The following is a 13,837-nucleotide window of genomic DNA, read 5'->3' as shown; positions in this document are numbered from 1 at the left end:
GCGCCAAAAATGGCGTGAACTCGTGTGTTTTGGCCATAGTCACCACGCTGGGCAGGCCAGTTGGTAACGGCTGGGCTGGCTTTGTCGCACCGAAGACGCTGCTGCCCGTATTCGGTGTATGTATTTCAAAGCCAGCAGTTTGATGGCTATCCCGCCATCGGTCTGCTTTTCTGTTCAGTCCCGAAGTGGTAGTGGAACTGTGTTATCCCTACATTCTTAACTGCCGTAACCACACAGCATGACCACTAGATCCTTATTACGATAATTTCAATTATTTTCACCACTACGGGTCCAGGTAATGTATCCGAGATAAACCATGTTGATTACAGCAGTATTGAAAAATAAGGAACTCAAAAACTAATAGAATTGTTAAGAAACTTAATTTATATCCTATTTTATTTCTTATAACAGAATTGATTACCATGAAATTAAATAAAATACACATTCGTTAAATAATAACGACCGACGTCATATTTTATCCAAAGAAAATTGATATTTAGGTATCTAAGCAAAACAACGCGTCATTCTACTACTCATAAAATAAATTGTGTGAATAATAATCAGATTTTTTACTGACATCACGCCTTTACGTAATTAGTTACACAAGTGGTCGAAATTCGACTATAATTAATGTAAATTAGATATAAGTTTGAACATTATTATGATTTTGTTGTCCAAGACTATACTTCTATGATTTAACACACAGATATGTAAACCAACTCGAGTCACTAAGACATCTATTAATTACTTGTATAGATAAAGTGTTCATAATATTGAAATTTACGATAAATCTGTTATAACTGTGTGTAAAGAAAACGAATTGTTTCAAGGATATTGTGGCCCAAAATAGGTAGGTAGGTATATATATGTAGGTACAGTAGATATGATAGCACACGATCTAGCTGTACTTTATTTATTATTCAGATCGAAATAAACTGACTTCAATTTACATCGACAAGTAATTCTACCTAAGTAATCGAAAAAACAGTCATTAAAATGTTTAAAACGCATTATTAGGGATCTCAATATATTATCCAATTTAAATAGGATAACACAACAAACACTCGCTTTCGAATACAAAAATAATCTTAAACGTCAACACACCCAGCTTATTCTGGCTTTTAAAAGTTTTTTAGAAGATATAAACGCGTACAGGATACACAAGGATAAAAATAAATCAAGCCGTAATTATAAGTAGTTAGTAGATGCAAATAAAGATTATGTATAAAAAAATATTAAAAACATTAAACATTATTTTTAATTCGATTTTTATTTATAAGCAAAAAATGTCATTAAGAAAACATGCAAAATCTTTAATATTTTATAAATTAATATAATCATCTGCCTAGATTAATTTGATTAATAATCGTAAATATCGTAATTGCTTTAGAAATTATAAAGAGAAACAATGCTATAAGTAATACTTTGTCGTTTTATTAAATTTACACACGATATTAAATAAAATACGATACAGTTCATCATCATCACCACCATCATCATTTCAGTCTATCGCAGTCCACTGCTGGATATAGGCCTCCCCAAGTTCGCGCCAAATATCCCGGTTTTCCGCAATCGTCAACCAGCCTACGCCGGCAATCTTTTGTAGATCGTCGGTCCATCGGGCCGGCAGAGGTCTCACACTGCGTTTGCCAAGACGCGGTCTTCACACCTGGACACGTCTACTCCAACGGCCAGCGGTCTGTATTAACAAAATTAGATTATAAATAAAAATTTAAATTTTTATTTTTGTTTTAACATTGAACTAGATGGTCTACGCTATTTTGACCTCATATATGTTTACTATTCCTCATCGTGATGGGTGGTAGCGGCATTTTAACATACAAGACTAAGAACTAATCGATTGACCGAAATAAAATAAAATGCTATTATCGTGTTTTAACAAATATAAAAACGTTCGTTTTTTATTGACCTTGATAAAAATAATTGTGTTTGCTCGCAAACGAAAAAAAAACCGACTTCAATTACATCGACAAGTAATACAACGTAGATCGACGAAAAAATAGTCAAGTAACTACGCGTTATCAAAGATTACTCAAAAAGTAGTAATCAGATCTCGATAAAATTTAAATGCGACCACATGATAAACACCAGCTTTCGGTTATATTAAAAATTATCAAAATCGGTGCACCCATTAAAAAGTTATTGCGGATTTTCGAGAGTTTCCCTCGATTTCTCTGGGATCCCATCATCAGATCCTGGTTTCCTTATCATGGTACTAAACTAGGGATATCCCCTTTCTAACAAAAAAAGAATTATCAAAATCGGTACATCCAGTAGAAAGTTATGCGGTATAATACAACGTAGGTCGACGAAAAAAGCGTCAAGTAAAAACGCATTATTAGATATAACTCGAAAAGTAGTTGTTAGATCTCAAATAAATTTAAATGGGACCAATTGGCACACACCACCTTTCGATTAAAACAAAATTTGTCGAAATCGGTCTACCCGGTCAAAAGTTCTGATGTAACATACATTAAAAAAAAAAAAAAAAAAAATACAGTCGAATTGAGAACCTCCTCCTTTTTTGGAAGTCGGTTAAAAAAATACAGTCGAATTGAGAACCTCCTCCTTTTTTGGAAGTCGGTTAAAAATTGCATGCGTACAAAGTACACATGTCAGAAGTGAAACTTCTTTGGCAAAGTAATCGAAAAAAAAACGAATTGAAAAAAACTAATTAAAGAAAAAAACAAAAAGCCAACGTCACCGTGTTCCCAGGCGGTCACCCATTCAATTCAAGTATGTACTGACCGCGCCCGACGTTGCTTAGCTTGCTTAGCGGACGAGAACCGATGTATTCAACGTGGTATGGACGTTTAAAAATTCGTGACTTGTGACGCTGTGACGCGTTTGATCCGTAAAAATTTTACCCCTCATGCGCCTAAAGAAGTTTCACTTCAAAAAGTCTTTAATTGCTCTATGACCGAAATATAACGTCTTTGCCTTTAATACAATAATCCAATAACCGACGTAAGTGTACTATTTTCTAAAATAAATTAAAATATATTTACATATATACACATAGAAAATGATGATGCCATTTGTGCTTCTCGTTACTTTTTAACCGACTTCCAAAAAAGGACGAGGTTCTCAATTCGACTGTATTTTTTTTAACCTACTTCCAAAAAAGGAGGAGGTTCTCAATTCGACTGTATTTTTTTTTTATTTTTTTTTAATGTATGTTAAATCAGAACTTTTGACCGGGTAGACCGATTTCGACAAATTTTGTTTTAATCGAAAGGTGGTGTGTGCCAATTGGTCCCATTTAAATTTATTTGAGATCTAACAACTACTTTTCGAGTTATATCTAATAATGCGTTTTTACTTGACGCTTTTTTCGTCGACCTACGTTGTATTATACCGCATAACTTTCTACTGGATGTACCGATTTTGATAATTCTTTTTTTGTTGGAAAGGGGATATCTCTAGTTTGGTACCATGATAAGAAAACCAGGATCTGATGATGGGATCCCAGAGAAATCGAGGGGAAATCTCGAAAATCCGCAATAACTTTTTACTGGGTGTACCGATTTTGATAATTTTTAATTTAATCGAAAGCTGATGTTTATCATGTGGTTACATATAAATTTTATCGAGATCTGATAATTGCTTTTTGAGTAATCTTTGATAACGCGTAGTTACTTGACTATTTTTTCGTCGATCTACATTGTATTACTCGTCGATGTAATTGAAGTCGGTTTTTTTTTTTTCGTTTTCGAGCAAACACAATTAATTATCTGTGTTCTTTTACTACTGTCTTGGTGTATTTACAATTTTTCAAATTTGATGATAATAGGAGACTTTAATCTACCTTACCTTAAATGGCTGTCTGATTGTCCGTCACCACACCCAGTTGTGTCCGATACTGACATATCCAAATTATTAACTTACACTATGGCCTTAATAAACTTGCATCAATTTAATACTATTCTAAATGAGAATAGCAGAACACTAGATCTCGTTCTTAGTACCAGCAGACACATAACTGTTAACACTGCAGAAGATCCGCTACTCAACCTTGTTCCTCACCACCCTCCACTCGAAATATTACATTCAGCGTGCAATAGAGAACCTCATATGTCAACTTTATACGACCACAAAATTAAGAGAAACTTCTTTAAGGCTGACTACGAACTCATTAACAAGGATCTTTGTAATATAAACTGGACATCGGAACTCGCCAATCTGTCTCCCGAATCAGCTGTTGACAAATTTTACAGTCTCTTAATGACATAATTGAGAAACATGTGCCCCAGACAAAATCAAAACCCCCTCGCTATCCGAACTGGTTTTCTAAAAGTTTAATTTCTACACTCAGGCGAAAAACTAAGGTGTGGATGCGTTGGAAAACTTACGGTTCATTAAGAGATTATCAAGAATTTGATTTACTGCGGAAGCGAGTCAAACTACTAATTAGGAACTGCTACAATCTATATATTGAAAATATAGAAAAGTCTCTTAAAGATAATATCAAGTTGTTTTGGAAGTACACGTCTGATTTAAAAGAAACTAACTCAGGATATCCAAAAACCATGAAACTTAACAATTGTACATCTAGTAATCCAAGCATAATTTGTAGTATGTTTTCTCAATATTTTCAATCAGTTTTTGAGCCGGTAAATCTAGAAGCCTACAAAATTCCTGACACACTAGATACTAATGGGACCCTTATATGTTTGAATCAACTTTATCTACCTCAACTTGACATTTATAAAGCATTAAAAGATATAGATCCTGGCAAAGGGCCTGGTCCCGATAACATAGCACCTATATTCTTAAAAAGAGTTAGTAAAAATATCTCTTTTCCCCTTGAAATGATTTTTAATAACTGCCTCAGAAAAGGTGTATTTCCAAGCCAATGGAAAAGGGTTTTTATAACGCCTATATTTAAATCGGGTTCGAAAAATGAAATACCAAATTATCGGCCAATATCCATCCTATCAACTATTCCGAAAGTGTTTGAAAAACTGGTTCACAATTTCATATCATCGAGGCTTAAGCATACTATTATCGAGGAGCAGCACGGATTTGTTAGGGGGCGATCTACCTTGTCAAATCTATTAGTTTTCACAAATTACATATTTAAAAATTTAGACAAAAAGGGCCAAGTTGAAGCTATATACACTGATTACAAAAAAGCGTTTGACAAGGTGGATCATCTTTTGCTCTTAAGAAAGTTATCGTACAATGGCATTAAAGGTAATCTCCTTCGGTGGCTCTCTTCGTATTTAGAAAATCGTACCCAGGTTGTCGTCATGAATGGATACGCATCTTCTCCTGCACTTGTGACATCCGGTATCCCACAAGGATCGATATCGGGTCCATTACTGTTCACTTTATTTATTAATGACATCTCGCCTTGCTTTAAACATTCAAAGTTTCTTTTATACGCAGACGATTTAAAAATATACTCCACCGTAACAAACAATAATGATATCTGTTTAATGCAGGAAGATTTGGATAGACTAATTGAATACTGTAGAGCCAATAAACTATTTTTAGCCTATAGCAAGTGCAAACATATTCGATTTTCAAGAAATAAAAACATAATACCATCCACCTTTTCGCTGGGAGATCATATACTCGATACTGAAACGTCGATTCGTGACTTAGGTGTTTATCTGGATACAAAGCTTGCACTTGATACACACATTGATCATATATTAAAAAAATCTTACCGCATGTTAGGTTTTATCTGCCGCATCACGAAATCTTTTAAGCGAAAAGAAACATTCATGTGTCTATACAAAAGTTTAGTGCGCTCACAACTTGAGTATTTATCCCCCATTTGGAACCCATACTACGATACATACAAAAATCGCCTAGAACTTGTACAAAAAAAGTTTTTACGTATCCTCAACTACCGTATTCATTCCCCAAGGTGCTCTTATAATGAATTATTAGATAAATACAGCATGATTTCTCTTAACGATAGACGTTCGATGGCTGATGCACTTACCCTCAGACATATTTGCATGGGTGAAATAAACGCACCACAACTTCTTGCAGAACTGTATTTTCGAGCTCCAGCTAAACCAACTCGGTCTAAAAACCTTTTCCATATAGAATTAACCAGAACAAATATAGGTCAACGCGCGTCACTTTACAGAATGTGTGTCCTACACAATAGTTTATTTAATGAAATAGATATGTTTTCGTGCTCCCGGCATCTTTTTAAAACTAAAGTTAGGAAGTTATTTACTTAGATTAATAAGTTGCCTTGGTGTTTTCATTAGCTCTAGACTATTAATAGTAATAACTAATCATCATTACTGTCCTTGCTGTAAATCTTATCCCTATGTTCTTAGTGAGACATAGAGGGGACAATTTGTATCTATTTTTTCTGTTTTATGCTACGCTGTTATTCTTGTAATTGTTTCTGTACCGTTCTCCAAATAAATAAATAAATAAATAAATAAAAATATATTCTTTACGTGTTTATTTACTAATCAGATATATACGAGTTACGGAACAACAGTAGGCCGATGAATGTTGTACCAACACACTGAAGTTTCTGTTTAAAAAACAATCATTAATTGTTTTGATTTAGTCTACCACATTGTTTAAAGTTAGTCAGGGGCGTAACTAGAAGGTACCAGGACTGGAAAATGCCACGGCCCACATACCTGATGGGGCCCCCAGCCCGAAAAGCTGCAAGCACAGAAGTGACCTAACATTTTTTTAAAAAGACGAAAGTGACTGACATAGTTCAGAAGTGTAGCAAACTGAAGTGGCAGTGAGCTGGTCACATCTGTCGGAGAACCAATATTCGCTGAAGCAAGAAGGTTCTCGCTGCAGCTTTAGCAAACGCAATGTTAGACGCCCTCCAGGAAGACGGAGCGACAACTTGAGGAGGGTAGCTGATAGTGACTGGATAGCTAAAGCGTGTAATAGGGTCTTGTGGCGTACCCAAGAGAAGGCTTACGTTTAGCAGTGGACTGTAAAAGACTGATGATGATGTATCTATAAAAAATCAGCTGGTTAGCAATAACCTTTACGACGACGTTATTTTAACATGTTTGGAGTAGAGGATACTTCAGTCAAACCAAACATTTTGTAGAACAATTGTTTTCTGCGTTTATTATCCAACTAGCTGACACGGCGAACTTCGTATCGCCTAACACAAACTTTATCGCATGGTATTAAAGTTCAAATTGACTTTTAAGTATTATCACAAATCTTTTGTATGGGAGTATAGAAAAGTGTTGTTTTTAGACTTTTTCAGGAAATTTTAATTTTTTTTTTTTTATAATTTTTCTCTCCGTAAGAACCATCCTGGTTCTTCAAGGAATATTTTTAAAAAAGAATTAGCGAAATCGGTCCAACCGTTCTCGAGTTTTGCGCTTAGCAACACATTCAGCGACTCATCTTAATATAATTATATAAATCTCGTGTCACAATGTTTGTCCTCAATGGACTCCTAAACCACTTAACCGATTATAATAAAATTCGCACACCATGTGCAGTTCGATCCAACTTGAAAGATAGGCTATATTTTATTTTGATATATTAATTATTATATTTAAGAAAAAAATAAAGAAGGCGGTAGTAGTAGCAAAGTTCGCCAGGTCAGCTAGTTTTTATATTATAGATTACCTCAATCTTCACATCAACTTTCAGTTATTGAGACAATTTTGACACCCCACCGATTTAACATTTTCAATAGCTGCGACCTACAATGAGTACTCGTATCGAGAATTTTCACGGAGGAAAAAGTAGGATGTCTCGTCGAACCGAGTCTACTCATAAAGATTTAGCCTTTTGTTAATTTTTTTATACATAACTAAGCCGACAAATAGGCGTACGGTTCAATTGATGATAAGCGATTGCTATAGCTTATAGACGTCTGCAAAACCAGAAGCATCATAAGCGCGTTGCCGACCCTATCCTCAATGGGGATTGGGGTGAGGGGTCACGAGCTCTGTTCGCCTTACTCACCAATAGGAACTGCTTGAAAGCATTTTTATTTAACTATGATCTTCTGTAAGGTCGAGGTACTACTACCCCAGTTGGGCTGCTCCATATTTTGAGCAGGAAGTTTCCTGCTGTGCCCCTACCTCAGTTTCATTCGGCAGCTACTGAACTATTAAGTTTAAACCAAAAATAAAAAAAATATCAATTGATCATTTAATGGTTACTAGAGTTAATAGAAATGTTTCTACTCGTGTATACCTCTCAAGTGCTGCTAGTGTGGTCGCCAAACAAGCACTTAGCCAATACAAATACGTAGTAGGTACATGTTTTATTTACAAATTATTTCTACGTCGCAAATTATCTTCCTCAAAACCATGATGTATGTAACATCCACATTAGAATATACCTTCAGTTTTTTAAAGTTGTTTTTCTATTTTGTATCAGGATAAAAAAATCGATATTCATTTTATTATTATATAGGTCTGGTAGGTGAGGGCTATATAAGCAGTAAACTAACATATTATTTTCATGTTGATGTCGTCAACATCGTTCGTGTTACTTTTAAAAGTAGACAAAGTATCAATTACTTTGTGGTTTTCAAGGTGCATTATAGTGAGCTTTTATCTATATCATAGGTTATATAGCTTTTCGTTTGGTCGGTAGCCGTAGCGGTCCAAAGATAAAGTCCAAAGACAACGTTATAAAAGTCAAGGGGCAGTCGTGGCATCACGACCTATATTACTACCTATAGTTACACATTTAATATAATAAAATACATTGAAAATACATTTATTTTGATTAAAAAATTTAAAACATTTAAATAAGCATTAATAAACTAAGTAATTGATTCACTTTAGGATTGTCAGTAACAATCTAAGCAAGTTAATAAACAATGCAATCAAGCATGTTTCGACAAAAATACGAGAACTTGTGGCAACCTGTTTGCAGGGCAAGAGCACCGGGGCACCTCAAACAAATAAAGTCAGCGACCAGAGAAAATCAGAGAAAGGCAGAGATAGCTTTTCTAGTGTCTTACTGTTTTGGTGTACTTTGCCAGGCCATAATTGCACGTGACTGATAAAGTAAAGAAGTCATTATAGCCATTAATTCTATAACCGGTTGAAAAGTTTATGTATTGAAATTGTGAATTCCAAAATGTCTGAAACTTAGAAGAAATGTCGGCAGTACAACATTGAGTATTTGAAATATGAATTTATGCAATCTCTTACGTTTTGATTATTTAAAGTATTTATTAAAAATAAACTATTAAATAAAACTTATTATGCGATGCAGGATCTATGTATATATAATAAGAATGTGTGGACTTAGTAACGCTGTAACCTATATAAGATACTAGCTGTGCCTGCGGCTTCGCCCGCGTTGAAATCAGTGTGTCACAAAGTTTTCCCGGCAGACTTCCAGTGAAACTCTCATCAAAATCGACAGCCGTTCCGTAAACCTTCCTCTTGAAGCCCTCTCTCCATTGTTGAAACCGCATGAAAATCCGTTCAGTAGATTTTGAGGGAATCGATCACATACACTTTTGGGCACTTTATTTCATAATACACTAACTGTTGCCCGCGACTACGCCCGCGTATTAATGAAGATATGCATTACTATTAAGATCTTTAACGCAAATTATTTTTTTATTTCAGTCACTTGAAATGCTTCCCACACTGAGTAACTTTTTAAAAGGCACAATGTAGTATAATTTAATAGCTATTTTTATAAAACCTCTCTATACACCACATTTATAGTTCCATTTTCAGGCTGTAATATAAATAACCTATCAGGCGAACTTATAGCTGCTGTATATATTTCATACAAACTATCAACTCCAATTAAACCCTCTTAGCGGTGGAATATCGCAAAATCCGTTCTTAGCGGACGTCTACTAACTATAATCCAACTCCAACCAAACTCCAACTCCCTGCCAAATTTCATCTTTGTCCATCCTGGATGGATGGACCATCCAGCGGTTTTTGAGTTCTCGTGATGAGTGAGTCAGTGACCTTTTTCTTTTATATATGTAGATTACGATATATTATTTGGACACCTTCTCACCATTTATAGAGCATACATTTTAAATTTCAAGCCTCTTACTTCAAAAACACAGGACTTTCATACAAACTTCCAACCCCCGTTTTACCCCCTTAGTCATCTAACTTTATATGCGGATGATACGTGTTTATTTTAACTTGGAAAGTCATCATCATCAGTCACCCACAGGAAGATCTAAATCTTTTAATTGATTGATTTTACCGTAATTTATTACCTGTAAATTCTTTTAAAACATTTTATATTATATTTAAAACACACATCCCAAATTGGTGACCCGGAGCATGAACATCAGCGCAGCCTTTGCAAGCTACGTCATCGTGACGTCATCATCACTTTTTCAAACTTTCGAGCAGCGAGTCATACAGTCAGCCAGCATCCACGGCTACTACGGGTATCCTGATCACCAGCATGCAGCGGACGCGCATTCCTAGTCATCACCCACAGCCTTCTCAGCGACCTTGGCACAGCACACTGCACCTCAGCCGGTCAGCAAGCAGAGTAGCACTTCTCTCCTGGTCGACGCAGCAGCCAGCCACTACGCAGCACTGCACCACTCCGACTCACTGAGGCATCACGACAGACAGTTCCGACTCACCGTGAACTATGCCGCATCTGGTTCCAACTCACTAGAACATTTCACTGGCCCGGTAAGCATCAGAAGATCTATCTCAACCTCAACTGACTCAACCTGCTATCGACCTCCGGTCTCGGAGGGGAATGATGTGGCGGCATCTATCTCGCGACATACAAACTAGAGAAAACTGACGTATCCTACATCGCGATGTTAAAGTTATCCGAAGATTTAACATACATACTATATGCAAGAACCCGACAACAACCGTTGGAGCAGAAGACCACCAGACTCAACACGGTCGGTGGTCGGAGGATCCTCGCTTTGCGATGGCGGACGAGTATCTCAACACCCTGTTCCTCAAATCCCAAACATTTGTTATATTATTTGATTGAAGTATGGGGTAATTCCTCCAAAACAAAATTACAAGTGCTTCAAAGAAAACAAAATAAAATAATAAAAATACTATTTCGATGTCCATATTACACACCAACAATTAAAATATATAAAGAAACTAAAATCATGAACCTACTTTATACAATGGGTCCGGTTTCCGATGTCCGATACTTTAAGGGGTTAAAATACAATTAATTTTATCGACAAATCAGGGATCAATGATTTTTTTCGCCATCAATAAAAAATGGCGGCACTTTAAAAAAAATTGTTGGCGAAGCATAGATGCTTGTATTAATTTAATAATATTTACCCAAGTAGAAGACTTTCAAACACAAAAGTGGCCTCAAATGTTAGTTAATAGTGTAGACAATAAATGTAGATTATAGATACGGTTTTAAAGTAGTAGGGGAACTGTGTTATCCCTTAGTTGCCTCTTACGACACCCACGGGAAGAGAGGGGGTGGCTATATTCTTTAATGCCATACCCGAGTAGAAATTTTTTCGTCTTCGTTAGAAGGACCGGACCAGGCATGCCTGATCAGGACGAGATAAGGCATGTAACGCAGATGATTGGTCTGGACCTGATTAGGATGAGATGAGATTTCCTGATTAGGTCCAGATCAGGAAATCTCATCAAGTCAAAACTGTACATTGAATATTTTTTTAAAAGAATACTTAGGGTGTGATCTACAATCGATACCGAAGCCAAAAATATAGCTTTTAGAATTTTTGTCTGTTTGTATGTCCGGGATAAACTCAAAAAGTACTGCATGGATTTACTTCAAATTTGGCACAAATATTATTAAGAAGTCGGGTCAACATATTGGTTACAAATTATCACGCTATCACCTACGGGGAACGAGCAGTGAGCCTTTATTTCTTCAACGCATTCTGTAACAACATGTAATCTAACGACGCATATTTGAATGTTGTTATTATGTTAATAACCATGCTATAAGCTAGCTTCATACTATAAATAAAGACATTCTGTAGTATATTTAGTGTCAGCATTGCACCCGTGCGAAGCCGGGGCGGGTCGCTAGTGTTGATGAGAGATGAGATTTCCTGATTAGATCCAGATCAGGAAATCTCATCTCATCCTGATCAACCTGTTCGGTCCGGTCCTTTTAAAAAACACGAATGTATATTCTTGAAAAAATTGTTAAACGTTGAGCAGGGCTATGTGCGTAAGAAACGAGTTCCATTTTTCTTTATTTGTCAGCAATTATAAAAATAATATTCTAACATACGTCATCAGTAACACAATACATAAAACTCAACTGGTATGTGTTAATAAAAACAATATAAAAACCAGTTCTTGGTGTATAAATTGGCAGCAATGTTCAATGTCTGAAGTTCCGTTCGACAAACACGGGGCACGTTGTTTACAACTGTTAAAAATAAATCTATTAAACATTTTTGAATATCATATCAAAAATTGACCGCTCCAGCGGGATTCGAACCCGCGTCTCTCGATTTTTATCGATATTTATATATTATATCGATTTTTATCGATTATTCGCTTCGCTAAATCGAGAGACGCGGGTTCGAATCCCGCTGGAGCGGTCAATTTTTGATATGATATTCAAAAATGTTTAGAATTCCTAATGTGTGGGTAACACAAAAATAAAATCGTACATATTAAAAATAGCATGGTGTCGTCTCCTGTCAAAGATTTTCATTGTAATATGAAACTTTGAATAGTTACGGGTCTCTGTAAAGAACTCACTATAGACGGCGCCACGGTTCGCTTAAACCGAAAATAAAAATCATCATATCAAGAACTAGCTGTGCCCGCGGCTTCGCCCGCGTAGAAATCAGTGTGTCTCAAAGTTTTCCCAGCAAACTTCCAGTGAAACTATTATCGAAATCGGCTTAGCCGTTCCGTAAACCTTTCTCTCCAAGCCCTCTCTCCATTGGTGAAATCGCATGAAAATCCGTTCAGTAGATTTTGAAGAAATCTTTCACATATACTTTTGGGGACTTTGTTTTATAATATACTAACTGTCGCCTGCGACTACGTCCGCGTGGTTATGAAGATATGCATTACTATTAAGATGTTTAACGCAAATTATTTTTTTATTTCAGTCACTTGAAATGCTTATGAAACTGAGTAACTTTTTAAAAGGCACAATTTAGTATAATTTAATAGTTATTTTTATAAAACCTCTCTATACACCACATTTTTAGTTTTATTTTCAGGCTGCAGTATAAATAACCTAGCAGGCGAACTTATAACTGCTGTATATGTTTCATACAAACTATCAACCCCAATCAAACGCCCTTAGCAGTGGAATATCAAAAAATCTGTTCTTAGCGGACGTTTACTAACTATAATCTACCTCCCTGCTAAATTTCGTCTTTGTCCATCCTGGATGGATGGACCATCCAGCGGTTTTTGAGTTCTCGTGATGAGTGAGTCAGTGACCTTTCTCTTTTATATATCTAGATGACAATGCATTATTTGGACACCTTCTCGCTATCTATAGAGCATACATTTTAAATTTCAGGTCTCTTACTTCAAAAACATAGGACTTTCATACAAACTTCCAACCCCCGTTTTACCCCCTTAGGGGTCGATTTTCGTAAAATTCGTTCTTAGCGGATGTTTATGTCCTATAAGGAGCTTTCCTGCCAAATTTCAAGTTTGTAGGTATTATAGTTTCGGAGATTTCGTGATCAGTGAGTCAACGTACCATCCCCTGTTTTAACCCCAAAAAGGGGTTGATTTCTAAAGATACATTATTTGGACACTTTCTAACCATCTATAAAGCATACATTTTAAATTTCAAATCTCTTACTTCAAAAACATAGGACTTTCATACAAACTTCCAACCCCCGTTTTATCCCCTTAGGGGTCGAGTTTCGTAAAATCCG

At 35.9% G+C, this 13,837-nt stretch overlaps 1 long non-coding RNA gene across 1 annotated transcript; it reads right to left on the bottom strand.

Annotated features, from left to right (window-relative positions):
• Positions 1 to 1,621: 1,621 nt before the first annotated feature.
• LOC123654282 lies at positions 1,622 to 10,706 on the bottom strand. Its single transcript, XR_006743219.1, has 3 exons — positions 10,589 to 10,706; positions 4,848 to 4,850; positions 1,622 to 1,634 (listed from the first exon to the last, which is right to left on the bottom strand). It is a non-coding gene; the product is annotated as an uncharacterized LOC123654282 (long non-coding RNA).
• Between the last annotated feature and the right edge of the window lie 3,131 nt (positions 10,707 to 13,837).

Source organism: Melitaea cinxia, chromosome 6 (genome assembly GCF_905220565.1).
Source record: "Melitaea cinxia chromosome 6, ilMelCinx1.1, whole genome shotgun sequence".
Taxonomy (NCBI): domain Eukaryota; kingdom Metazoa; phylum Arthropoda; class Insecta; order Lepidoptera; family Nymphalidae; genus Melitaea; species Melitaea cinxia.
Note: the sequence above shows the minus strand (reverse complement) of the source record. Positions and strands in the feature narration are given on the sequence as shown.